We start from the raw sequence: 26,615 nt of genomic DNA on the forward strand, positions 1-26,615 counted from the left end.
CAGTGCAACAGCTGCAAGATGAGGACCTAGTGAGGATCTTGCCCAGGACTCTAGCCCCATGACACCATGAGGGTATTCCTAGTCCCCAGTTAAGTCATGCAATGCAACAAGTGATTATACATCAGGGTGGATGATGCAAAGTACAGTGCACTGAGAACATGACAAAAACGTTTAAATGACAGAATAGTATGTAGGTAAACATACTATATACTATGTATGTGAAGGGAAAAACAATGGGGTCAGAAAGAGGAATGGGAGTTCCCAGAAGCGGGCTGTAGTAATCAGGGCGTGGGGGGTGTCTCATGGAGGAAGTGACCAGGAGACCTGTCACTGGTTACAACAATGCAGCATCAGGGTTTGAGCTCTGCCCGACCCACGACCCCCAGGGGCATTGGGGGCATTCTAGCTCCAGAGGACCTACAGGCTGCAAATCAGCCTGAGCCTAGCCTCTGTGGTATGTCTTCTTTGCTCCCGGATGTGGCTCTTTCTCTGCCTCTTGAGGCTGTTGATTCTCATTTTGTTTTCCTCTGAGCTGCACTCTTTTGTGTGGGTTCAGTACTGTTAGTTGACACAAATTCCTTGTGAAAATAAGTGGACTGTAAATCATACTTGTTTCCTAATTAGATCTGAACATATTCTATAGTCACAGCCTTTTCCCAGACCCTTGGGTCTTCATCTGCTCGCCAACTCCGAGATTTTTTAAAACATCTTATATTTTTAACAGTTTCAAAGAATTAGTTTGTTTTTTAAAAAGTTCAGCAAAGTCACACTTTTAATAATCTATAGAATGATCTGTGAACATTGAATGAGCAAGGTTTACAGGATGAAGGAAGAATTGGCTTTGTGGCCAGGTTTGCCCTACTCTTTACTCACTGTTGCCCCCGTGTGGCCGCTCTCCACATAGCCTGTGGCAGAATATGTTCCAATCTGTCAAATTCAAGGGAGAAGAAGATGGAATAGGTTGGTCCCTGGATCCCCTAGCTTCTGAAAACCTCCATATAATTTATAAGCCATATTCTAAATCGAGTATATCTTAACTAGATATTAGGGTTAGGTTCAGGGTCAAGGTGCATACATTAATTATGGACAGCTTTTTGTATGTCAGTCATACCTCCATAAAGTGTTTTTAAGAATATAGTCACCCAAAGCACTGAGCACCTTTCCTGTCACAGTAAATATGTAACGAAACGTATTTATTGTTTAACCTTAGCTGAGGACCGGGAGCTGGTCCTACAGGTACTTGGCAGGTAACATCTGTGGCCAGCTGCCCATCTCTTCCCCCGACACCCACACCCAGCTCAGCACATCCTCTGCTCTGCTCAAGGGCAGCCCAGAGAGACCAGGTCCAGGTGTGGCTCCCTCCTATCAGGCATGGCTTCCTTCCGACAGGTAGAGAAGGTGGCCAGCTCACAGACACATGACATCTTCTTTTGGTTACTTGCTATCTTCCTCCCCTTTTTGTCACTCTGGTCCTTAAACTTCCACTCCTGTGGGAACCTGCCTTTGCGGGTTTCTGTTGACATTTCAAAGTGTGCAGATCTGTGTTGACTTTGTTCCCTGTCCTTGGGTCAGATATAAAGGCAGGAAAAGTCATCAGACTGCAAAAGCAACAAAAATAAATCTCAAGTGTGCTCTGTGTGCCGTACCTCAGACTTTAAAGAAATGGCAAACTACATACCTCATGTTATACTCATCCAGCTTTAGGGAGTCAGAAAAGCATGCAAAATAAAATTGTACGGAAAGAAATCTCTTTTGTAGCGACACCCCCCCCCCCCGCCCTGTCATTTCCTGTCTGGCCAATGCCCAGGCACACTGACACGTGTAGCCACGCAAGGACACAACTGTGATCAACCTCCTGGAGCATTCCTGGTCCCCCTGCCCCTGCTCTGGCCAACCCTGCACACCCCAGTCCTCCTGAGCGTCCTCTGTAGTGGCACTTGTCACTCCATGTTGTCATTTGTTGTCTCTCGTTCTGTCCTTTCTGCTACGAGTAGATCTCTCTCACAGCTGCCTGGCTGGATGACAGGTAAGTAATTGGTTTCGGGATCTTTTGTCCTGGAACCATAGGCATCCTTCAAAACCCTGATGGGCAGGGTGAGTCTCTGTCCCTCTGTGTGCCCCCAGCTGCGGTGGAGCATAGGGCCCAGGACAAGGGATTTGAGAGTCTTCCCAGACGAAGTTTGTTCTATGAAGGTGGATTCCTTCTGATGTCATTAGGTAACCACATAACGTGGCCGTCACTGTGAGACAGAAAGCACGCTACTTTATTATGTTCTACTCGCATACCGTGGCTAACAAAGAGTCAACACACACTCACACTCACACGTTCACACTTACACCTCCGTTTCAGAGCATCAGTACCATGTAAACTGCAGTGAATCACACTGGGCTGCAGACATGTAGATGTGCCACTAAAGGTATAAATAGAGGAGGATGGATATGCAGTTCTGGCTAAAACAATGGAAGTCCTTGCCTGTGGGGGTAAAGAAATTAGTCCTTACCAAGAAGGTGCTACGTTCTAGTCAAAGGAGTGACATGATAATATTACCTTTTAGAACAGGGATCGACACAGACTCTTCTGTAAAGTCTTCTGTAAAGATTTTCTGTTAGGCGTTGCAATCCACGTGGTCTCTCTGACAATGATTCCACTCTTGCACTGTGGCTTGAAAGCAGCCACCGACCGTCCATAGCTCATGTTCCAGCCACACTTAATTTACAGAATACAGGGGGAGGTCACATTGGCCCATGGGTGGTAGTTTCCCACAGCCCAGATTTGCAACCTGATGGACGGTGGGGGAGAGGGCTCTTATTCTGAAATGGCAACGTGGGCGTACACTGGGATCTATCCTGCCTGACCCGGCCCCTAAACTTGAAAGGAAAGACGATAGCGAGACTGACCAACAGTTAAGGCCTCAGGAACTCCCCCGCATTTATCTGAATGCCTCGAGCTTCCCACAAGATGTTTGTCAGTGGTTGAAGTACATGTAGGTATTGTTTGGCTGAGTATGTCCCCATTGCCTGGCGGGTACATCTTGCAGGTTATATACCTAGCAGACAGTCATCTTGTTCAGGCCAAGACCGTGAGCACATTTATGGTTCTTGTGAGTCAGTGGAGGACCTACCATGTGTGGGCTTCAGGACGAGTTCGATTCAGCCCTCAGCAATGTTATCGAGCCCCTGGCTTCCTGGGCCCTCGCCTAGGCCACTTCTGCAGTCGTGATGGAAAAGCCCCCGGCCTGGGTGGTCCACCCCATGCTTTGCTCTGCAGGCCGAGAACCGAGTTTCCTGCCACCTCACTGGCTGGGACCAGGTCACATGTCCATGGATGAGCCAATCCCTGGAGCCAGGGAGTGGGGCCGTGGAGACTGGTAGAGGTTGTTAGGTCCTCTGTTGCAACGACTTTTCTAATTGCTGTGGTGGCAACATCTTCTCTGATGCATCTGTTGATAAAACGAGTGTTGATTTCTGGTAGTGAGTGGGTCCAAGGTGCTGGCTTAGTACCTAGCACCTCAGTCCCGGCACCTCAGTTCTACTCTACTATTCTGCAGACACAATGGCTGAGAATGAGCAAAGCTGATGGAAACTGGTCTGGAATGCACAAGGTAGGGTGTGTGTGTGCGGGGGGTATGGGGATTGGGGATGATAGCTCTGGCCAACCTGTATCTCCAATTTACCTAGGTTCAAGAAGGTGCGAGGAATCCATGGTGTTTCACCGTCAGTAATTTTGCAGATGAAGAATATGCCTTTTGTATGGAGTATGACAAGGCTTGTTCAAAGTATTTTCCAGTTGGTACAGAAGTTGGGGAGAGCGGCGGCACCCTCTATCTGCTAGGATATGCGCAAGAGGCTGAGTGCTCTCAAGAAGGTGTCTGGCTTTCGCAGGGCTCACTGTGAGCCTGCACACAGGACCGACGAGGACAGTTAAAGGTTTTGTTCTAAGGGTGGCGTATTGGAAGAATGTGGCGCACCTCGTAATCCTGGGAAGAAGACAGATCTGGAGTCCACTGTGGAGTGACTTCGTGAGAGTGGTGGTGATCTGCAGCATCTGGCTAACGAGATGTCTGTCTTTTATTAAGTTATGGGTGTAGTTTCTGTGCCTTTGTCCTCACGGCTGGGATTTCCAAGGAGTGGGATTTTTTTACATCACTGTAACAGTTGTTCCCCCGGGGGTGGGCAAGTCCTGTTCGGCTGCTGAGAAGTGTGCCTCTAGCGGTTGGAGTGTGTATTACAAGTCTATAGGTAAATCGTGGGGTGGTTACAGTGGTTGGCAGGCTATTGTTATTGACGATTTTTATGGGTGGATTCCATAGGATGAGATGTTAGATCTTAAGGATAGGGGTCCTCATTAAGTGCCCATAAAGAGTGCTTTTTCTGAGTTTAATAGTAGATATATTTTTATTAGTTCTAATAGCCCTCCTTGTTCTTGGAATTCCAATGAGCAGTGCATTACTATGTTGTCTGCATTGTATCTGTGTGTTGATGAGGATTTGGGGAGAGTGGGAAATGTTGGCAATGCCCTCCACATATTGTCCACTGGAACATCCAAATAATAAAATTTTATTTCTGACAACAAAATAGGAAGTATCCTCCTGTGATTCTTAGTTTAAACCAGGGGAGGGGGCCCTCTTTTGGTACTGGTAATGAGTACCATAGTCCTTCCTAGGGAACATTATCAGATTCTGTCGGGAACTTGGTCTTTGTTGTTGAATCAGGAGTCGACAAATTATTTGTCTCCTTTTTCATTTTCTATGGACATTTCCACAATATTTGGTTTCACACCTCTACCACTGTGAAATCATCCCAAATTCGGCACCAGCTCACCCTTCTATGCAGAGGGCATGTTTGAACCAAGAAAAAAAAAAAAAACAAAAAAAGACAAATAGCATCTGGGTGACTGGGAAACTAGGGTCAGAATGCTGTTGGTAGGCAGTTACTGTGACCCTAAATTCTGAACAAGCTCCTGACACCCAGACTAAATAGATTTCAGATTTAGAAACTTCAGATAGAAATTTTGTGTCCATGAGGACAACTGAAGAACATGTGTAATCCCTAAACTTAACGCTAACCGCTAACTTTAACCCTAAAACCTAACGTGACCCTAAACACCAAACTGGAACCCTGAATCCCAAACCTGAAATTGAACCCCACACCTGAACTATGAACCAAGCCCTGAATCCAAGCCATGAACCACGAACCCAAACCTTGAACCCGAACTCTGAGTCATGAGCCCTGAACCCAAACCCCAAATTTGACCTTGAACTTTATCCCCTAAGCCCTAAGTCTTAATCCCTAAATCATAAGCCTAAAGCCCTAAACTCTAACTCTAACCAGTGCCCTCACCCTCACCCAAAACCCTCACCCTCACCCTGATCCTAAACCCAAACCCTGACCTAGAACTCTGAGCCAAACCTGAACCCAGACCCAAACCCTTAACCACACTTTGTTTATGCATTCGCCACTGATGGACATTTGCATGGTTTCTACCTTTTGATTATTGTGAACATTGTTCAGGTTGCGGGCTAGGGTTAGGGTCCTGGGTGAGGGTCAGGACCAGGCTTGAGATGAAGTTTGGGTCAGAGTCATGTTCAGTCAGGGCCAGGGCCATGTTCAGTGGCACTGTTTGGGTCAGGGACTGTTGTCCTTCCATATTGTTTCCAATTAATTGTCCCTTAGCTATTTTTGGAGAAGTTTGGGGGATATTGGGCTCCATTCAGCTTGAATTTTCAGAACTTAATGGCTTTCGCTGGACCCCGGGAGCGAGCAGGTGCTTCCACTGACCGCTGAGCTCACCTTGTCCTGCACTGCGTCCCCCGCCTGCAGAGGGCGCCCGACCCCGGCTCCCGCCCGGAGCCCGGCCTGCGCAGCCGCTGGGACAGGAGCCGGACCTCGGAACCTGATGTCCGCGCTGACAGGCGCCGGGCCTCCTCAGGACCCGCTGCGGAGGATGTGGGGCGGCGTCCACAAGGGCAGGAGCCGGGCCTCCTCAGGACCCGCCGAGGGAGGAGCAGGTGAGGAGAAGCCGTCGGAGCGGGGCTGCTGAGGGGGTCCGCGCTCACGGGACCCCGCGGAGGAAGGGCGGGCGCACAGACCGGGGCGTATCCGGGGCTTCGTGGGCGGTGCTGCGCGCGGGGCTGTCGGGCCTCCGCTCTCGGGACTGGGACCTGCCCCGGCGGCCCACGCGCACGTGTTTATGCGCGCCCGGATTCGGTTCCGGGGGCTCCTCCGGCAGTCTGTGGTCGGGGGCGGCCTCCCGCCGCGGTGCTCGTGCTCCCCCGGCCTCGGCCCTGCGGGGTCCTCCCCGCGTCCACACCCGCTTCGGGGCTGTTGGTTCGGGGTCTGTGAAGACCCGGCTGGAAGTTGGGCAGCGACGGCGCGGACTGTGTAGACAGCTTTGGGCAGAGTAGACATTTTCACAGAGCCGGTTCTTCCGTGAGCTCAGGGTGTCTCCCCGTCTCTGTGTGTCTCCCTCGATGCCGGTCATCAGAGTCTCACGCGTGTGTGTGTGTGTGTGTGTGTGTGTGTGTGTGTGTGTCAGAGAACAGGCCTGCCACCTGGTCAGTATTTCAGGAGAAGGTGGGGGAGAGTAGATATTTTCACAGTGTCCGCTCTTCCGTGAGCACAGGGTGTCTCCCCGTCTCCGTGTGTCTCCCTCGATGTCTGTCATCAGGGTGTCAGAGAACAGGTCCGTCACCTCCTTGATGAAATGGATTCCAGGGTATAGTGTTCTTTCTGATGCAGGTGTAAATGCATTGTTCTCTGTACTTCTTTTTCTGATAGTTTGTTATGAGCACATAGAAATGCAATTGATTTTTGTATGTTGGTTTCGTTTCTTGCAAATTTATCGAATTTATTAGTTCTGTTAATCTTAAACTAAAACTGTCAGTTATTTTACCAGCAAAATGGGTTTATTTGGGAATAGCAGAGACTTGCAATCAGGGACAAGCAAGCTAGAGCCACATCACAGGCAAGTGCAAGAAAGAAAAGAGAGAGGGCACCTGGGGGGCTCAGTCGGTTGGGCGACTGCCTTCGGCTCAGGTTCTGATCCTGGAGGCCCAGGATCGAGTCCCGTGTCGGGTTCCCTGCTCGGCGGGGGGTCTGCTTCTCCCTCTGACCCTCCTCCCTCTCGTGCTCTCTGTCTCTCATTCTCTCTCTCAAATAAATAAATAAAATCTTAAAAAAAAAAAAAGAAAGGAGAGAAACATTATTTCTTGGGAAGGTGGGGGAAGTTGGGAGGGTTGTTTTGAAGGAAAGTCCACTGGAGAGAAGCAGGGCTTCAGGTGATGGAGGGTTGTCACCTGCTGAGCTGCAGGGGTGGTGGGTTTCTTGGAGGAGGTGAAACCTGCATCTTCCCCTCTGCGGCCTGTGACTGATGGGTCTCTCCTGTGGAGGGTTCTAATGTTGAGCCTGTAACTGACAGTTGTTCCTGTAACCGACCCTGAGTGGCAGGCTCCCCCTTCCAGCCTCCCCTTCTGGCGTCCCTGGTCCACTTTCCTGAGGCTTCCCTTCATGCATTTTCACAGTTCTAACCAGTTTTTGGTGGAGCACTGTGGAAAATTGGAATTCCAGATTCTACTGCTTCTACTGCACCCAAGACACAGGGGCCACCGACCTAATCCTCCCACGAGTCTCTTGCTACCATGTGGCCTCCTACAAGGGCGAGTGGCCTCTCCACGGTGGGTGACCTGGATCTGGGAGGGCTTGGCCTCCATCCTGGAGTTTGATGTCGTCTCTGCTTCTGTGACCTGGTGCTGACATGGTTGTTTGGAAGAGTAGTTGACTCTGTAGAGATTTCAAAGTGTGGTAAACCTGTCACAGCAGCACAAATACACTTGATCTCCACACTCAGACCCCCCAGCTGTCGTCTCCTTACTACATTTACCACTTCACACGGGGTGATTCAGTGCGTTTTACCCCAAACAGGGACACTCTCCTGCAGAAGCACCACATAACCCTAAATGAGGAAATCATCTCCTTTTCCACATTATAACCCAGACCACAGACCCACTTCAGCTGTCGCCACCTGCCCCACAGTCTGAAATGTCTTTCTCCATTCGGATTCAGTTTTCTTTTTCTGGAGCTGCTCCCGAGACCTGCTATTTGCACAACCCTGATGGATTGAAGGAGTACAGATGGCTCTAATCTGAGTGGTATTTTCTGTCTGGCTTCTGTCACTTGGGCTGTTTTCAGTGTCCATCCATGTTGTGACATGCATCAGTCCCTCATTCATTTTTTCACTGTGACTAAACATAAATAACATTTACCGCCTAAAACATTTTAGGTACACAGTTCTCTGGCCTTAGCTGAGTTCCCACAGTTGTACATCATTCTCCAGAACTTTTTCATTCTCCCCGAGGGAGACTCTGTATGCATTAAACACCCAACTCCCCATGATTTCTCTGGAGAAGGGTCTATCCAAGTCCTTTGTCCATTTTTTTTTTAAAGATTTTATTTATTTATTTGAGAGAGAGAGAATGAGAGACAGAGAGCACGAGAGGGAGGAGGGTCAGAGGGAGAAGCAGACTCCCTGCCGAGCAGGGAGTCCAATGTGGGACTCGATCCCTGGACTCCAGGATCATGACCTGAGCCGAAGGCAGTCACTTAACCAACTGAGCCACCCAGGCGTCCCCTTTGTCCATTTTAAAAATTGGGTTGTCTTTTTGTTGAGGAGTTGTAAAAGCTCTTTATATATTCTGGACAACAGGCTCTTACTAGATACATAAGGTACAGATATTTCCTTCCTTCTGGGGGCTGTCTTTTCACATTCAGGTTAGTAACTTCTTCTTTTTTTTTTTTTTAAAGATTTTATTTATTTGAGAGAGAGAGAATGAGAGACAGAGAGCACGAGAAGGAAGAGGGCAGAGGGAGAAGCAGACCCCCTGCTGAGCAGGGAGCCCGATGCGGGACTTGATCCCGAGACGCCAGGATCGTGACCTGAGCCGAAGGCAGTCGCTTAACCAACTGAGCCACCCAGGCGCCCCTAGGTTAGTAACTTCTGATGTACCAAGATTTTAATTTTTTTTTAACATTTGTTTTAATAGCGAGGGAGAGAGTGTGCGAGCGGTCGGGGGCAGAGGGAGAGGGAGAGAGACTCTCAAGCAGGCCCTACACTCAGCGTGGAGCCTGACATGGGGCTTGATCTCATGACCCTGAGATCAGGATCTGAACCAAAATTAAGAGTCAGATGCTTAACTTACTGAGCCACCTGGACGCCCTGAAAATATTTTTAATTTTGAGGATATGATTTTATCTATTCTTTCTTTCTTTTCTTATGCTTTGGTGTCAGATCTAAAAACATTGCTAAATCCAAGGTTATGAAGATTTAGCCCCATTTATTTCTCGTAATTTTACCTCTTCCATTTAAGCCTTTATTGATTTTGAGCTAATGTTTCTATGTGGTATGAGGTAAGGGTCCAGTTTCATTCCTCTGCACATGGATAACCAGTTGTCTCCCAATGTATTGTTGTCGACCCTTGTCAAAATTCAGTGGACCATAGATGAAGGGGTTTATTTCGGCTCTCAGTTCAATCCCACTGATCTGTATGCATACCTTGTTTTAAAAAAAATATTTTATTTATTGAAAAAAATTTTAATTTAAACTCAGTTAATTAACATACAATGTATTCTCTGTTTCAGGGTGTATGCATACCTTTACGACAATAGCACAACGTTTGACTTATTGTTGGTTTTGTATTAAGATTTGAACTTTGGAAGTATGACCTTTCACCTTCGAACTTCTTTTTCAAGATTGTTCTGGCTATCTTGTGGTCCTTTGAAATTCCATATGACTGTTAGGATTAGCTTGTGCAATTCTTCCCAAAGGCCTTTGTGAATTTCCTTCGGAACACATTGAACTTCCACATCGCATTGTGTACTATTGCCATCTTATCAATAGTATGTCTTTTCATCACTGTGGGGCGTCCTCAGAGTTATTCACGTTTCCCTTTCTTTCAGCAATGTTTTGTAACTTCCGGTGGACAGGACTTGCACCTTGATTATATCTATCCGTAAGTATTTGGTCAATGTTGATGTTCCCTAAAATGGAATTGTTTTCTTGAATTCCTTTTTGGATGATTCATTGCTAGTGTATACAAATAAGAGAGATTTTTGTGTATTGATATTTTGCTCTGTAACTTGACGAATTAGGTAACTGGCGGTAATGATTTTTTGTTGATTCTTTTAAGAAGCTCTCTATATAAGATGATGTCATCTCTGGTCTCCAAATAGATCTAGTTCTACTGTTTCCTTTCACATATGGATGCCTTATTTCTTGCCTTATTGTTTTGGGTACAACTTTCAGTACAATACTGGGCAATGAGTGAAAGCCAGAATGATGGACTTGTTTGTGAGTTCAGAGTAGAGCTGTTAGTCCTCAAAATTGAGCATGATGTTTGATTAGGGTTAGGGTTAGGGGTTAGGGTTAAGGGTTAGAGGTTAGGATTAGGGTCTCCCTGTCCTCTGCTGTATAGAGACCATTCTCTTCCAGTAACGAGATTGATCATTTCAGAATGTAACCTTTGAGCCTCTCTGCGATCCGCTCCCCACCTGTCTGTCCTCTCCAGCCTCACCTCTCCCACTGCAGCCCCCCTCTGTGGGCCACCCAGCTGTGTGGTTGTCCCACATGTGCCTTGGGCCTGACTCCAATCCTTTACATTCTCTGTGCCCTCTGCCAGGAGCACTCTTCTCTCCCCTTGCATCATGTCTGGCTTCTTCTCCCATTGGCTGGGCCTCTACTTGCCCCCTGGGGACCTGACTCATGTCTGCTGGGTGTGTGTGCTCGTCCCCTATTTAAATGTAGTACCTGCCTTCCCTGTGTGCGTGATTTACTAACCTGTGAGGTATGGGGGCAGGCACAGGGAAGTAGTCTTAGTGCCTTTGTAAAAAAATCAGTCTCAGGGCGCCTGAGTGGCTCAGTCATTAAGCGTCTGCCTTCGGCTCAGGTCGTGATCCCAGGGGCCTGGGATCAAGTCCCATGTCAGGCTCCCTGCTCAACGGGGAGCCTGCTTCTCCCTCTCCCACTCTCCCTCCTTGTGTTCCCTCTCTAGCTGTCTCTTTCTCTGTCAAATAAAGTCTTTAAAAAAAATCAGTCTCAGAGGGGCTCACAACCCTTGCTGACAATGGGGGAGCTGCTGTCCCCATAGTGAGGGGCAGGTAGTCCCCTCAAAGGGGGACCAGCCATGTGAGGAAGTTGGACAAGACTTCCAACCTCTTGGGGCCGGGGAGATGTAGACCTGGAACCAGAAGCTACACCCTTGGATTCAAGGCGGGGGTCTAAGCAAGCCCCCTTTTCTTCCAGGGGCCATCTTTCCCCTTCCCTGTCCACAGGCTGAACCTGATTCCTGATCTGGGGAGTTCGAGGGTGACCCCTCCTAGGAATACCAGTGGTTTACTGATGGACCTTGTCATCCAGAGGCCCAGTAGCCTTCAAGGGAGGACCCTATAGGGGGTGGAGACAGCTCTGTTAGGGACCAGCGACAGCCCACTCAAGGTAAAGTGGAGCAGGTGGCCGGCCCTGCTGATTCTACCCAGTCTGTAGGGCATAGAAACAGGTGCTGTGCCCAAAGGTGCTCAACTCATGGCAGGTGGGGACAGAACCTGCAGGGGTTCAGCCAGGGGAGGGCACCTGCAGGGTTTGCCTGGGAGCTCAGGACAGGGGGGTGTTCCTGGCTCCAGCATGCTGACAGTGGGGCTGCATGGGTTTCCAGCCTCCTATGCCTCAGGCTCCCCTGTGTAAGATGGGGTGCTGATGGCCCCTATCTCTGGGAGCAGAAGGTAGGGAGGCCCTGCCGGTGGAATTGCTCAGGACAGGCCAGGGTGGCTGTTGCTTAAAGCAGCACAGGGCCTGTCCCCATGAAGAAGGTGCACACGTCCATGACCCCCAGCTCTGGGGTCCTGCTGCCAGCCTCTGGCAGTGACCCTCTTTCTGCCCTGTCCCCTGCCCGTGTGGATACGGGGTCTTCCTGGAGCTGTTCCTGCAGAATCACTTCATGGTGGACACAGGGTCATCTACTATGTCTTCACCGACCAGCTGGTTGCTGTGTCCCGTGTGCCCCTCCAGGAGCACTGAAGGGTGGTGGTTCTTGAGGTCCGCGGTGCCCCACACTGGCAGGATGTGTCCATGTAGCACATGGCGATGATGAGCCGCTTCTGTGAGGAGCCCTTCCTCCATGAGGTGGATGACATGGTGTGCGGGGATGTGGACATGAAGTTCTGTGACCACGTGGGCATGGAGATCCTGTCCCCCCTCTTTGGCACCCTGAACCCCGGTTTCTACTGGGTGGCCCGTGAGGACTTAAGCTATGAGCGCTGGTCCCAGTCCCAGGCCCACATCCCCAAGGACGAGGGTGACTTCTACTACATGGGGGCCTTTTTTGGGGGGTTATGGCGGAGGTTCACCGACTGACCTCAGCCTGTCACCAGGTGATGGTGGTCAACTGGGCCAATGCGATCGAGGCCATATGGTACGATAAGAGCCACCTGAACAGGTACCTGCTGGACCACAAGCCCACCAAGGTGCTGTCCCTGGAGGACCTGCGGGACCCACAGCTATTGGGCTGGCCCTGGAGGACCTGTGTGCAGCTGCTGGGCTGGCCCCGGGTCATGAAGAAGCTGAGATTTGGGCCGTGCCCAGAATCACCAGGACACCTGGAACTCATGAGGGGCTGTCCCCGTCTCCAGCAGCGGGTGCTGACTTCAGCGGAGCCATCAGAGCAGGTTCCTACTTCTGTCCCCTCGAGGGACACTGTGGAGCCTGCACTGGCGTGTCCAGCGCCCCAGCCGCACCTGCTCACAGGAGGCCTGCCTGGGGATACAGCGTCCTCTCTTTGCGTTCACTACATTTTCTTCACTTCTGGGTCATTTGCAGCTGTGAACGGCTCCAGTTTTATGTCAGATGTTTTTCTGTGTCAATGCTGAGCAACCATTTTTAAAAAGAACAATTGAGGGAAAAGGTTTTCTCCCTGGTTCTAAACAGACACCGCCTGGTGGGGCTGGGAGCAGCCCTGTAGCAGCCATGGAGCCAGAACGGGTCCTGGCTGGGTCTTCCCTCCCATTCCTTGCACCTTGCCATGGCCATGGGGCTTCAGGGTCAGGGGTGCACCGAGCCACCTCTCCGAACCCCGATGCCCTCACCGCCGGTGGCCTTGGCCGTGACCGCTAGCTCAGCCTCCAGGAGCATGGCGCCCTCTGGGTTATTTCCATTTCCTGCCATGGATTTATTTTTTATTTATTAATTTTATTTAATTTTTTAAATTTAAATTCATTAGCCAACATATAGTACATCGGTAGATTTTGATGTAGTGTTCAGTGTTTCATTAGTTGCCTATAACACCCATTTCTCATCACAACATGTGCCCTCCTTAATACCCGTCACCCAGTTACCCCATCCCCCCACCCTCCTCCCTTCTGTAACCCTCAGTTTGTTTACCAGAGTCCAGAGTCTCTCATGGTTTGTCTCCCTCTCTGATTTCTTCCTGTTCAGTTTTCCCTCCCTTCCCCTGTAGTCCTCTGTGCTATTCCTGACATTCCACATATGAGTGAAACTATATGATAATTGTCTTTCTCTGATTTATTTATTTCACTTAGCATAATCCCCTCCCATTCCATCTATGTCAATGCAAATGGTAGGTATTCATCCTTTCTGACAGCTGAGGAATATTCCATTGTACATATATACCACATCTTCTTTATCCATTCGTCTGTTGAAGGGCATCTCGGCTCCTTCCACAGTTTGGCTATTGTGGACATTGCTGCTATGAACATTGAGGGGCAGGTGCCCCTTCTTTTCACTACATCTGTATCTTTGGGGTAAATACCCAGCAGTGCAATTGCTGGTGGTAGGGTAGTTCTATTTGTAACGTCTTGAAGAAACTCCATACTGTTTTTCAGAGTGGCTGTACCAGCTTGCATTCCCACCAACAGTGTAAGAGGGTTCCCTTTTCTCCACATCCTCACCAACATTTGTTGTTTCCTGCCTTGTTGATTTTTGCCATTCTGAGTGGTGTAAGGTGATATCTCAATGTGGTTTTAATTTCTTTTTCCCTGATGGCTAGTGATGTGGAGCATTTTTTCATGTGTCTGTTAGCCATTTGTATGTCTTTGGAGAAGTGTCTGTTCATGTGTTCTGCCCATTACTTGATTGGATTATTTGTTTTTTGGGTGTTGAGTTTGAGAAGTTCTTTATAGATCTTGGATGCCAGCCCTTTATCTGTAATGTCATTTGCAAATATCTTCTCCCATTCCATGGCTTGCCTTTTAGTTTTGTTGACTGTTTACTTTGCTGTGCAGAAGTTTTTTATCTTGATGAAGTCCCAAAAGTTCATTTTTGCTTTTATTACCCTTGCCTTTGGAGACGTGTCTAGCAAGAAGTTGCTGTGGCTGAGGTCGAAGAGGTTACTGCCTGTGTTCTCTTCTAGGATTTTGATGGATTCCTGTGTCACATTGAGGTCTTTCATCCACTTTGAGTTTACCTTTGTATATGGTGTAAGAGAATGGTCCAGTTTCATTCTTCTGCATGTGGCTGTCTAATTTTCCCAGCACCATTTATTGAAGAGACTGTCGTTTTTCCATTGGGTATTCTTTCCTGCTTTGTGGAAGATTAGTTGACCATAGAGTTGAGGGGCCATTTCTGGGGTCTCTATTCTGTTCCATTGATCTATGTGTCTGTTTTGTGCCAGTACCATACTGTCTTGATGATGACAGCTTTGTAATACAGCTTGAGGTCACCTGCTTTTGTTTTATTTTTTTATTATTTTAGTGAATTTTAAATTAACGTATAATGTATTATTTGTTTCAGGGGTACAGGTCTTTGATTCATCGGTCTTATACAATTCACAGTGCTCACCATAGCACATACCCTCCCCAGTGTCCATCACCCAGTCACCCCACGCCTCCCAACCCCCTCTACTCCAGCAACCCTCAGTTTGTTTCCTGAGATTAAGAGTCTCTTATGGTTTGTCTCTCTCTCTGGTTTCGTCTTGTTTCATTTTTCCCTCCCTTCGCCTATGATCCTCTGTCTTGTTCCTCAAATTCCTCATATCACTGAGATCATAGGATAATTGTCTTTCTCTGAGTGACTTATTTTGTTTAACATAATACACTGTAGTTCCATCCACGTCGTTGCAAATGGCAAGATTTCATTTTTTTGATAGGTGCATGATATTCTCTGTATATATATACACACACACCACATCTTCTTTATCCATTCTTCTGTTGATGGACATTTAGACTCTTTCCATAGTTTGGCTATTGTGGACATTGCTGCTATAAACATTGGGGTGCACGTGCTCCTTCGGATCCCTACATTTGTATCTTTGGGGTAAATACCCAGTGGTGCAATTGCTCGGTCATAAGGTAGCTCTTTTTTCAACTTTTTGAGGAACCTCCCTAGTGTTTTCCAGAGTGGCATCTGCCTTCGTTTTAAATGACTATTTATGCTGGTGTTTGTGAAATGTGGGCACTCACTCAGTCTGGATGCATGTGCCGCTGGGATTCCTCAGTGCCCACAGATGGTTTGTGCACTCTCTCTGGACCATCTGCCTGCACTGTGTCTTAGCAAGCATTTACTGATGCCACTGTGAACTCAGATACCCAACAAGGCGCAGAGCATGAGAGCGAGAACTGAGATACAGGATCCCTGCTCTTGGGCCTTCCTGGGACTTTCGATGGTCCCGTCCTCCTGACTCACTACTCTCCTATTGTGTAATAGACATACAACTGATACCATTAAGCACGTTTCAGGGTACAATTTAGTGGCAATAAGTATATTCACTCTTCTGCACCTGCCGCCTCCATCCACTGCCACAACTTTGTCATCCTCCCAAACTGAACCTCTACCCAGGAGACACTAACCCCCCATTTCCCCTCCCCAGCCCCGGCACCCAGCAGCTCCTTCCACCTCTATGAATCGGAGTGCTCTCTGTCCCTCACAAGTGGGGTCCTCCCGTATTGGTCCTTTAGCGACTGGCTTATTTCACATAGCCCAGTGGCCTCAAGGTCTGTCCCTGTGAGTCTGGACCTGACCCACTTTCCCCCCAAAGCAGTGTCTCAGCCCTCTCCTGTCTAAGCCAAGCCTCCTCAGTCCCTTCTGCTCCCCTCACCTTCCTCCTCCGCCTGAAGATGATCCCAGCCAATCTGCAGCTTTGAAGACCTATTCAGTCCAGATGCCAGGCACATACCCCGGGGACCTCGGGCCTCACCTACCCCATCTGTCCATGTCAGGTCCCTGCCCACCCCCCACCAGCTGGCCACTTGCTCATCCCACAGGTGTCCCCATCTCAGGAGAGGGAAACACCAAGTCCAGACCCTTGGAGTCCTCTGTGACTTTTTGTTTCTACCAACTCTCCCAGTAGTGAAGTGGCTATGTACTGAAGTGGACATTCATTGTCCAAAACATTTAAAGGCATATGTGAGTCTCTGCTGCCTAGACAATGGATAACAGTTGGGGCAGATAGAAACCGAGCAGAATCACTGGAAGAAAGGCTGAGGAATGAGGAGCTTTAGGGAAGAAGGGCCTGGAAGCTCTGACTGCCTGTACCTGACCTTCAGATGCCCCTTAGTGACTCCTGTGCCTCTGGTGTCTTCCTGGAACCCTGACCTGACTGTTTTCAGACAGCTCATCCAGCGGTACCCTCAGTTTCTGGGAGGGGGATTTGCTGGAATCTGCAGTGTGTCCTACTGCCCCACCGGGATCACTTTCTGAAGCCACATTGTCTGGGACCCAAGACTGTGGGTCTGTGGCCTGGAGGGATTCTGAGCAGCGCTGGTGGGATGGGAAGGCTGCAAGGCACAGAGATAGGTTTCCAGAAAGCCAGCTGGGGTCCCCGGCATCCTACTGTTTTTGAATCAAAGCCCTGAGATCTTTAAAATGCCAGCAACGTTACAGCATGGGCCAGAAAAGCAAATTTCCCTGTGCACCCAACACCACCTAAACTACTGGCCATTTCTTGTCACTTGAGCTGAGTACAAAGGATTGGGAGTCAGGACTTGGTGGGGGGGCCCTGGACCAGACTTTGTATTTGGGGGACAAAGGCCATCCAGACAAGCTTGTGCTGAGCCTAAGGAGAGGGTCTGTGTGGAGACCCCAGCTGCAGGCACTGCTGTCCAATGATGCCCCCTCAGCCCGACCCAGTGTACCTGCTGCTGGGGGAGCACCTGCCCCCTCCTCTCTGCCTGAGGGCTCTCTCCTGCACCAGCTGCATCCTCTCCTGCCAGCCACTGCCAGCCTGCAGCCTGGGTGGGTGGATACCCCGAGTTCCTCCATCTGCTGGGGGAGCACCTGTCCCCTCCTTTCTGTCTGAAGGCTCTCTCCTGCACCAGGTGCCTCCTCTCCTGGCAGCCACTGGCAGCCTACAGGCTGGGAGGGTGGATACCTGGACGACCTCCAGCCCTGGGGACAGAGCCAGTGAGGGTGGAATGTGGTCTCTCAGTAGGCCTGATCGCCAGGTCCCCACGGTGTTCACTCTCCTCCTGCAGGCTCACTGTGCCATGTCCTCCCTCAGGCTTCCTAGGCTCAAGTCCTCCTCTGCTCGCTGACCATCCTTGGCCCAGGCTCCAGATGTTGGGACTGGGAGCAGGTCATCTGGACCTTCTGGACTCTCACTTCTGTGCCCGTGACACGGACACAGGTTGGCCTCACAGAATGCTTGGAGGAGACCCAGTGCAGGAAGATGCAGGCAGCTGCAGGGGAGATGCCAAGTGACACCAGAGGGAGCGCACAGGCTTTGCACAATGCACCGGGCTCACAGGACCCCCATGGGATGCGGGCGCCAGGCCACGGGGCACAGGAAGTCCTGGTGGGAGTGGCCCTGGCGGGGAGGCCAGAGAAGGGTCCCAGAAGGGGCAGGAGCCAAGGAAGACGACAAGACAGAGCTTCCCAAGGAGGTCAGAGGAAGGATCAGAGAATCGCAGAGACCTTTGGGACAACTTGGAAGCCCTGGAGATGTTAGCTGAAATGCTGTCATTGGGTCAGAAAAGTTAGTCACAACCCCCCAGTCGACACTGGGTAATTTACTTTGTTGGTTCTAAGAATCAGTGCATACCTGCCATTAGAACTCACATTGCAGGAAGTCTAGGATATACTCACCCTTCATCACTTTTCAGGACTCGATTTTTCTAGAGGAAGTGCTAAGCATGGGTCTCTCCATTCTTTGTGCAATTGGACTCTGTTTTCAGGAGCACATTCTTGGTGCTCATAGCACTCCTAGCCGTGAGGACTGACCCCTGTCACCTCCCACAGTGGATGTGACCATGTGGGTTAGGGGGTGCTCACTGATGAAGCCCCAGTGCTCAGTACACAGCAGGGACCCCCGGTCCTCTGCTGAATGAGGGAGGAAGGGGGGAAGGAGGGAGGGAGTGAGAGGGAGGGAGGATAGGAGAAAGGGAGGGAGAGAGAGGGAGGGAGGGAGGGAAACCACAGAAGTTGGGTCCATCCATCAGGAGCCCTTATTTGGGGTGACGTCTGAGGGCACCACAGCCTGGGCCCTGGATGGTGGCTCAGGTCCTCCCAGTGCTGACCTTCCTTCTCCTTGGCCCTCTGTCATCCTGGATCCTCTCCACCTCCTCCTCCTCCAATTCTGAATGTTCCCAGGAACAGGGTGGCAGGAGGGGTCTCAGAAGGGGCTTCCCGGATCCTGTGCCCCGAATGACAATGTGACAGTGGCTACAGGACATCCTATCATGAGGACTGGGACTGTGGATCCCATCCATCTCCTCGGGCATTAGCGTTGTTCCATTCCCTGCTCTCTCTACCACTGCTGTGATAAACACTCCTGAAAACACATATGTGAAAAACCGAGCCGGAGTTTCCAGGGGTTGGTCAGAGGCCAAGCATGCCAGGTGCTCCTGTGGCCTGGGATGGGTGCTGCTCACTGTTCTCCCAAACAGGGGTGCCTGTCACCCTTCTCTCCAGGGTACCTGCAGGGGATCTCCGCTTCCTCATGTTCTCCCCAGACCAGACACCTGCCAGTCTGAGGGTGACCAGTGCTGCCTCCATAGGGTTTCCTTTGCCAGAGTCCTTCCCCGGGAGCTCCCTCATCTCTGACTCTGCACGTGCCTGTCCTCCCCCCTTGGACTTGCATGCGTTTGGTGTCTGTCCTTGTGGAACCCAGTGACTTGGTGTATTGTTTGGACAAGAGGCATAGGAAACCTTTCTCTGGCCTTGGGTTGTGAGCAATGCTTTTGCACTTTGTGGTGTGTCTTCCAGCTTTCTGCATTTCCCTGGTTTCTGTGTGGGCCACAGGAGCCACCCCTGTCCTGTCTGGGTTAAGGCTGTGGTGTCCCAGCAGGAACAGGGGTCTCGGCCCATAATTCCTAAAGCGGCCTCTCTGATTACATCTGATCTGTAATCCATCAGGCATTTTAATATCGAATAAGGGAAATTTTATGACAAATAAACACAGACGAAAACAAGTCCCCTTTGAAAATAGGTGGGCAGACACAAAGGCACCTATTGCGTGATTCCACTTACAGAAACATCCAGAACAGGGAAAGGAACAGGGAGAGAAAGCAGCTTAGGGGTTTCCAGGGTCTGGGCTGGGGGAGAAATGGGCAGGGGGAGCTTCAGGTTCGGGGACTCCTTTGGGGCATGAGATATTCTGCAGCAATGTTCTGGGGTGTGGTGGCACAGCGTTAGGAATGTACTTAATGCTCATGACGTGTTCAATTGAAAACAAGTAATTTTATTTAAAACAAATAATAAACAGTATACAGAACATGAAAAGATCAAATAACAGTTAATATGTACCAGAGAGAGAACATAGGGGGAAGGGATGAAACAATCTGGCGGGGTGTCGGGGTCCGGCGATGGACCTAAGGGTAATTGTACAAGGAGCTCTCCCCGCAGGGCTGTGGGCTCTGGATGTGGCTCTGGGAGCCCTGCGGGAGCAGGAGTAGGGGCAGGGGTTGGGATAGGGGCAGGGCCAGGGGCAGGGCCAGGTGTAAGAGCAGGGCCAGGGGCAGGAGCAAGGGGAGGGATAGGATCAGCAGTCGTGGCAGGTGCAGGATCTAGGGCAGGACCTGGGTAAGGAGCAGGAACAGGAGCTCCGGCAGGCGCAGGGGAAGGGGCAGCAAGTCTGGCAGGGGAAGGGGCAAGAGCAGGGGCAGGGACAAGAACAGGATCCCAGGAAGGAGCAGGGGAAGGCGCAGCGGGTCTGGCAGGGAAAGGGGCAGAAGCAGGAGCAGGAAAAGGAGCAGGAACAGGAGCTCAGGCAGGGGCAGGGGAAGGGGCAGCAGGTCTGGCAGGGGTAGGGTTATGAGCAGGAGCAGGGTCAGGGACAAGAACAGGAGCTCAGGAAGGGTCAGGAGAAGAGGCAGCGGAGTCTGGCAGGGGCAGGGAGAGGAACAGGAGAAGGAGCAGGAACCGGAGCTCTGGCAGGGGAAGGGGCAGTGGCTCTGGCAGGGGCAGGGGAAGGGGTAGGAGGAGGATCAGGAGCTGGGTTGGAGCAGTGGCAGGTGCAGGATCCAGGGCAGGAGCTGGGTCAGGGGCAGGAACAGTAGCAGGAGCTGGGTCAGGGGCAGGTGCCAGTTCATCCTGGTCCGGGTCAGGCTGTCCGTGGGTGGGTGCCGGGTCACCTGCCGGCTCCTGGTCTCCTCCTGAAGTCGCTGCAGGCACCACCCCTCCCTCCAGAGCTGCCGATGGAGTTGGAACCGGCTCTAGCTCCTCAGGTGGTGGAGCAGCTGTGAGAGGAGAAAAGCTCACCCCGTGCCCGCTCTCCGTGGGCCTTTGCGGAGACAGAACCCAGCCCAGGGCCTCCCAGAGAAGCCGCAGCCAGGAAGGAGCCCTCCCTGGGGTGTCTCCCCGACTGCAGTCCACCCGCTGGATGCTCTGCGCCCAGTCGTTGCTCCAGGCCCCACACCAGCCTCTGGGGGCTCGTCCCTGTGGGGCCAGCACCGACCCATCCTCACACACCACAAACACCCAGCCCCAGCCTTCTCACACTCGGGCTCGGTCTCCGTGGGCTCTGGCTCCTGGACCACTGTCCGGTGACCAACCACCTGGGACAGTGGTCTGGGTGGTGTTGGAGGTCTTGCCCGGCAATCCCCAGCACTTGTTTTTGGGGATGCCTGTGGGGTCAACCCCTCCATCAGGGAGGAGGGCATGTCCGCCAGCTGCCTCGGGAGGTCATCCGTGGCCTTCTGCAAAGACAGGGACGGGTAGCCGGCTGGAGGCATCACAGCCCTGCCCGGCCATCCTCACTGTCCTCCTGCCCAGTCCCCCTGCTGCTCCCAGATCAGACACAGACCTGTGAGTGCACAGCCCTGCACCCGGGATGCAGTGACCCATCCCTGCAGGGCTATCGGGATAAACCCTGGGTAGAAGGGGCAGCCCGCACACCCCATCCCACACAGCCAGCCTTGACCTTGAACATGACCTGCCCACTGGGAATCTGACCCCTCATCAGCCTGCTCCTGCTCAGGGTGGCCCCAGCCCGCATGACTCCTCTTTACACACACACACGCACGCACACCCACAGTCACACACGCACACACCCGCACACTCACACACAGACACGCACAGATACACACACACGGAGGGGGGCCTGGGGCTGCACAGGTCAGATCAGAGCGTGTGGGGCTGGGTGGCCGGCTCTGGGCCTCCTGGTGTCACCTTTCGGGCCTTCCGGCCAAACGGCCAGAGGCGGTGGGGAGCCCTGATCGGACATCCCCAGCGGGGGCCAGCGTTTGCAGGGCGGGCTTTCTTCAGCCTGCAGCATCCAGACTTAGGAAGGCAACAAGCCCACATGTTCATGGTTGGATGATCTCCAACGAAATGAGCTGGGCAGGGGGCTGTCTCTGGAATATGGGTGCCTTGTTACCTGGGTTCCAAATTCTGTTGGACTCTGTTGTCAGGGAAGTGAGGTCACCACTGCCTGGGGTCCCCTTACCCAACTTCCTCCTCACACAAGGTCCCCACCCCCCAGGGCCCCCTCCCCCAGCTGCTCAATGCTCCCCCTCCCCCCATGCCCCATCCATACAGTGACTCCCTCACAGCCCACCCAGAGCCTTCCCAAGGCCTGGGTGCAGCCGGTGTCCCTGCTGTGAGGACACAGAGCTGGCTTCAGACTGGGCTCCTGTGCGTGCCCAGGGCTGTGACCCTGGACAGACCCTGTGCCTCTCAGGGCCTCCCCAGGCTCCCCATCTGCACAGTGGGGTGTTCTGGCTTTTACTCCTAGGGACGCCATCAGGGGTAGGACCTCTACATACATTCCGGACCTGCTATCACAGGAGGCTGGGGCACACTTGGCAATGCAAGGAGGAGCCAGGGGCTGGGCGGGACATGGAGCACAGCTCAGAGGGGCCTGGGTCTGCTCTGGGGTCTGGGCAAAGCCACCCCCTTCTTGCCTGTTCCCAGCCCCTGTGGGAAGGTTGCAATGAACGGATTCCGACCTTGTCCCCTGGTGACGCACACTTCCAGGGGCTCCCATTAGGTTTAGGCTCAGGCCCCAGGGCCTCGTCTGCGCCCATGTGCTGGGCAGTCCCCACAGTGGTTCCCGGGCATTCCCGCATCCTGCTCACACATCCCTGTGGAATCCCCTCCCCTCCGGGGTGGATGGCCTGTGTGACCGCGCTCTCAGGAAGAGAATGGGGCCAAACGCTGGGATGTCATTTCCAAGCTGATGGAGGAAAGTCTGTGACTTCTTCTGGTTCCCTCTGTCGTGTGTTCATTCTCTGTCTCCTTCTCTGTTTCTGTCTCTGTCTCTGTGTCTCTCACAGGAGCAGGATCTGTGGACTCCAGGGGTGATGTGAGAAACCTCAGAAGCCTCCCTTGTCCGTGTTTCCCTCTTCTGTCCCGGTGCTCCGTTACTTCCTAAGGCCTTGTCACCCGGACCAGAGCAGCGAATCTGGAACCTCTTCCAAATGGAGACCCGGCGGCTGCAACAAGGAGGGTCTTGGCCTTGGTCCCCAGACCAGTGGTCAGTGCTCTGCCACGTTCTGCGTACCCAGGTCCTCAGCCCCCAAGCCCCCAAGCCCCCAGTCTGTCCCCTGCTCCGAAGGACCTCGAGGGAGTACAAAGCATTTTCCCAGGACTGGGAGCACAGGGGGTCGGGGATGGAGATCCAAGGCCAACAGGCTCTCCCACAAGCCTGTGGGACCCTAGGGACACTGCATCTCTACAGCCCAAGGGACAGAAGAGTAAGGTGAGGCCTTTGTGCTGGAGCCCCTCTGGACTTGGGGGTGGGTATCTCTTCCTGCTTCCAAGTGCCCAGGCTGGTGATGGACACCGGAACCCAGACCCTGTCCTCTCCCAGTGCCCTGGCAACCCCCCTGGGCCCCTTGGGGACCTCTGACCCTCAGCCTGGCCTGTCTCCCCTCCCCATTCTATGGATCTGGGTCCTTGCCAGGAGTCCTGATGCCCTGCCCCATGGCCCAGCTGTCTGCAACCTGTTTCTTCTTTCCCCCCTGTCACCCACCTCACTCCCAGGGTGTCCTCCCCTTCTGACCCCCAGCTGGGCAGTCAGAGTGTTGTGTGTGTGTGTGTGGGTGTGTGTGGGGGGGTGGGTGTGCAGGTGCACGTGCCTCTACGTGCCTGGGGATGCCAAGGTCATGTTCCCACATGGGACGGTGTGGGTAGCTCTTCCCGAGGATCTGAGGGGCTCTCTCCTCCAAAGCAAACCTCATGGGAGGGTTGGGACTGGCCTAGGACTGAAGAGCAGCTCCTTGGACTCTGCAGCCCTCAGTTGTCCTGGGCCAGTCCCTGCCTCTCTTGACCCAGGTTCCCAACTGTCCCTGAGGGTCGGACATGGAAAGGCTTGAACGTGGCTGCTCCTCCAGGGGTAGGTGGGGGACAGGTGCACCAGGCACGCAGGCCTCCCCACCGAGAGGGCCAGCCAGGTGTGTCATGGCCAGGTGTGCACAGACGACCTGCCCACAGCTCCTGGACCATGACCCAGCCCTGCAGCGGGTGTGCACGAGACCCACGGCTCCGCACCTGACCGGTCCCCCGCGTTCCCTCACCACCTCGGAGACAAGGGCTCTTCTTCGTCCTAGGGCCCGTCATCCTTCGGACAATGAGAGCAGAGGGATCCGTATCTAGAGGAGGCCGGCAGGGCGTCCCTCGGATCGTCGTGTGCCCATTTCTGCTTTGTCGTCTAGGCTTAGCGGCGGACCCCCACCTAGAAAGAGGCCCGCGGGGCAGGGACATTTGTCTGCCCTGTTCCCTGAATTATGGAAAATGTCTAGAAGGGACTTCCTGTCCATGTATGGAGTCGATGAAGCCCAGCCAGCACCTTTCAGATGTCTGAGTGGCTCTGGGGTCCCTCTGCCAGCCCCCAGGGATCCCTGCTCTGGCTCCACCCACGATGGGAGCCCCAGATGGAATCTGAAACCTCCTCACAGCCAGGAATGCGGCTTTGCCTGGGACACAGGACACCGAGGCTTGGGGCAGAGAGCTCCTTCACGGTGGAGAGGAACCGCCTCAGCCCCAGGCCACCCTCCCCGTGGGCTGGCCACATGGTTGGGGAGCGGTCCCAAGAGGCCCGACGGCAACCCCGTGTGTGGGGCCTGGCCTCGTGGCACGCAGGGTCCCCAGGAGACACCTGAGGTTCGGAGAGGGGACGTGCCAGGCCCGAGACACCCAGCCCGCAGGTGAGGGGGAGCCTCCGGGCGGGACGGGGGGCCCTGCTCACCTTGGTGAGCAGCAGGTGTGAGAAGGGCTGGGGAGGCGTTCCTCTGGGAGGTGCTCCGGGAGAGGGGCCACAGGAGAGGGCCTGGCCCGGCTCCACCAGCTTCCTCAGGCTGTCAGCACGGACCGCCCACAGCCTCTGGCTCGCCCCCAGCGGCAGGGCCCACTCAGGTTCATGGTGGGGCTGATCTGTGGATAAAGGAGGGACAATTCACAACACAGAAACTGCAAAACTATTCCTGTCCGTGTCCTGAAGTGCAACAGAATATCCAAATTGGTTCGGAGCTCCAAGCAGGCAAGTGGGCCAATGGATGGAACCCATGGACAGATGGATGGACAGACAGGTGAAGGCCAATGGGTGGAGAGAGAGGGACAAACAAAGTGAGAGATGATGACAGATGAACAGACAGGCACTACTGAATGGATGGACGCAGAGACAGAAAGGATGGGAATAGCAGAGAGATGAATGGACAGAGGCTAAAGAACAGAGAGGAGACTAGAGATGAAGGACAGAGGGACAGCGTCAAAAGAGCCAGGAAGAGACAAGCCAGGCTGCCTGCAGCCCTCCTTGGCCCGAAGCCGAGGTGCCGCATCAGCAGGTGGGGGCAGATAGCCTATAAGTCCTCTCGGCACGCTACACCCCTGCCCCGTAACCGCAGTCTCCTCTCTGGTAAAATCCAGAAAATCATCCCAGACACCCCTAGTGCCTGTGCAGGACTGAAGGAGCCCACATGCACTTGGACTTGGTCCCTTACCAGGGGCACCCTCTGTCTGGATACCTGGGACCTTCTCTCACTTTACAAGGCCAGGGGTGGGTGAGGAAAGGGCTACCGGAGGCAGGAGGAGTCATTCCAGGAGTGGAGGTACCTCCCTTGGGTTCGCTATAAGCTTCACTGACAAATTCATCCTGTAGCTTCCCAAGCAAAAGGCTCATAAAATGTCATCAATGTTCATAACGGTTCATAAAAATGATCAGTTGAGCAGGCAACTTCAAAATGAGGTAGAAATAAGTTTAAAGATGTTTTCACTGTAATTCGGCTCTAGGACCCAGATATTTTCAGAGACGTAAATAATAATACATATGGCACAGAACCAGGCTGGGAGTGGGGAGGACAGGCTCCCACCTTGGGGGCTGGCCCCTCAGCTTTGGCTGAGGAAGCTGGGCCTGTGCTGGGTGCCTACTGTCTCCTAGGCTGGGCCCTTCCTGTACCCTCCCTGGAAGCCCTGTGGTAGGACTTGTCCACACCGACCAGAAGCCACAGCCTGGGCTCCATCCACAGACTGACCATCCTTTGCTCATCTGGAATCTAGAACTTGGGTCTCCCCAGTGCCCTCCCAACTTCCTCATCAGGTCCCCTCATTTTTATCTCCTTGCTATGTCTTGGGTTCGCCGCCCCCTGCCTTCCATCATGCTTCCACAGCCTGAACCACTGCAGACTGGAGCAAACCTCCAACCTCCTGGGCAGGGCCTCCAGAAGGACCCCATCAAAACACACACTCTATCACCCCTCTGCCCAAGAACTTCGGGTGGCTCCTCACTGCCTGGAGCACCGTGTCCTACAGGTTCAGCATCCAAAGTCCTTAGCATTCAGTTGGACCAGACCTGCCAGCCCCCCACAGCCCCACATCCCCTTCCCTTGTTCTTCCACATCTTTGCAGACATCCTCTTTCCCTAGTGAACGCCTCTGCATCCTATGAGACCCCAGGCACACATCACCATCCTCATCTCCGGGTGGGTCTTTGGGAGGGTGGGAGGGGGAGGTCATGGCCTCATCTTTGGGCAGACTGAGTCAAATGGTCAGTCCCATGTGGGAGGGTTAGGCTGCCCAGAACCCACCTGTGCTGTTGTTAGGGCCTGGGCACACACCGACCGACAGACCACAGACTAGGGAGGGGAGGAAGGGAGGGAGGCTGGAAAGATTTAGAAGCAGACCCACGGGAAATGGAGCAACAAGGCTCCATCCTGCCCACGCACGATGTGTGGGGATAAGCCCAGACC

General features: G+C 52.7%; 1 pseudogene; it reads left to right on the plus strand.

The window, feature by feature from the left end:
• Nucleotides 1-11,942: 11,942 nt before the first annotated feature.
• On the plus strand, nucleotides 11,943-12,868 carry LOC135362167 (histo-blood group ABO system transferase-like; annotated as a pseudogene).
• The last annotated feature ends 13,747 nt before the right edge of the window (nucleotides 12,869-26,615 follow it).

The sequence above is a fragment of the Mirounga angustirostris genome, unplaced genomic scaffold (genome assembly GCF_029215605.1).
Source record: "Mirounga angustirostris isolate CCGP_5_RB_7025 unplaced genomic scaffold, mMirAng1.0.hap1 SCAF_12, whole genome shotgun sequence".
NCBI lineage: Eukaryota > Metazoa > Chordata > Mammalia > Carnivora > Phocidae > Mirounga > Mirounga angustirostris.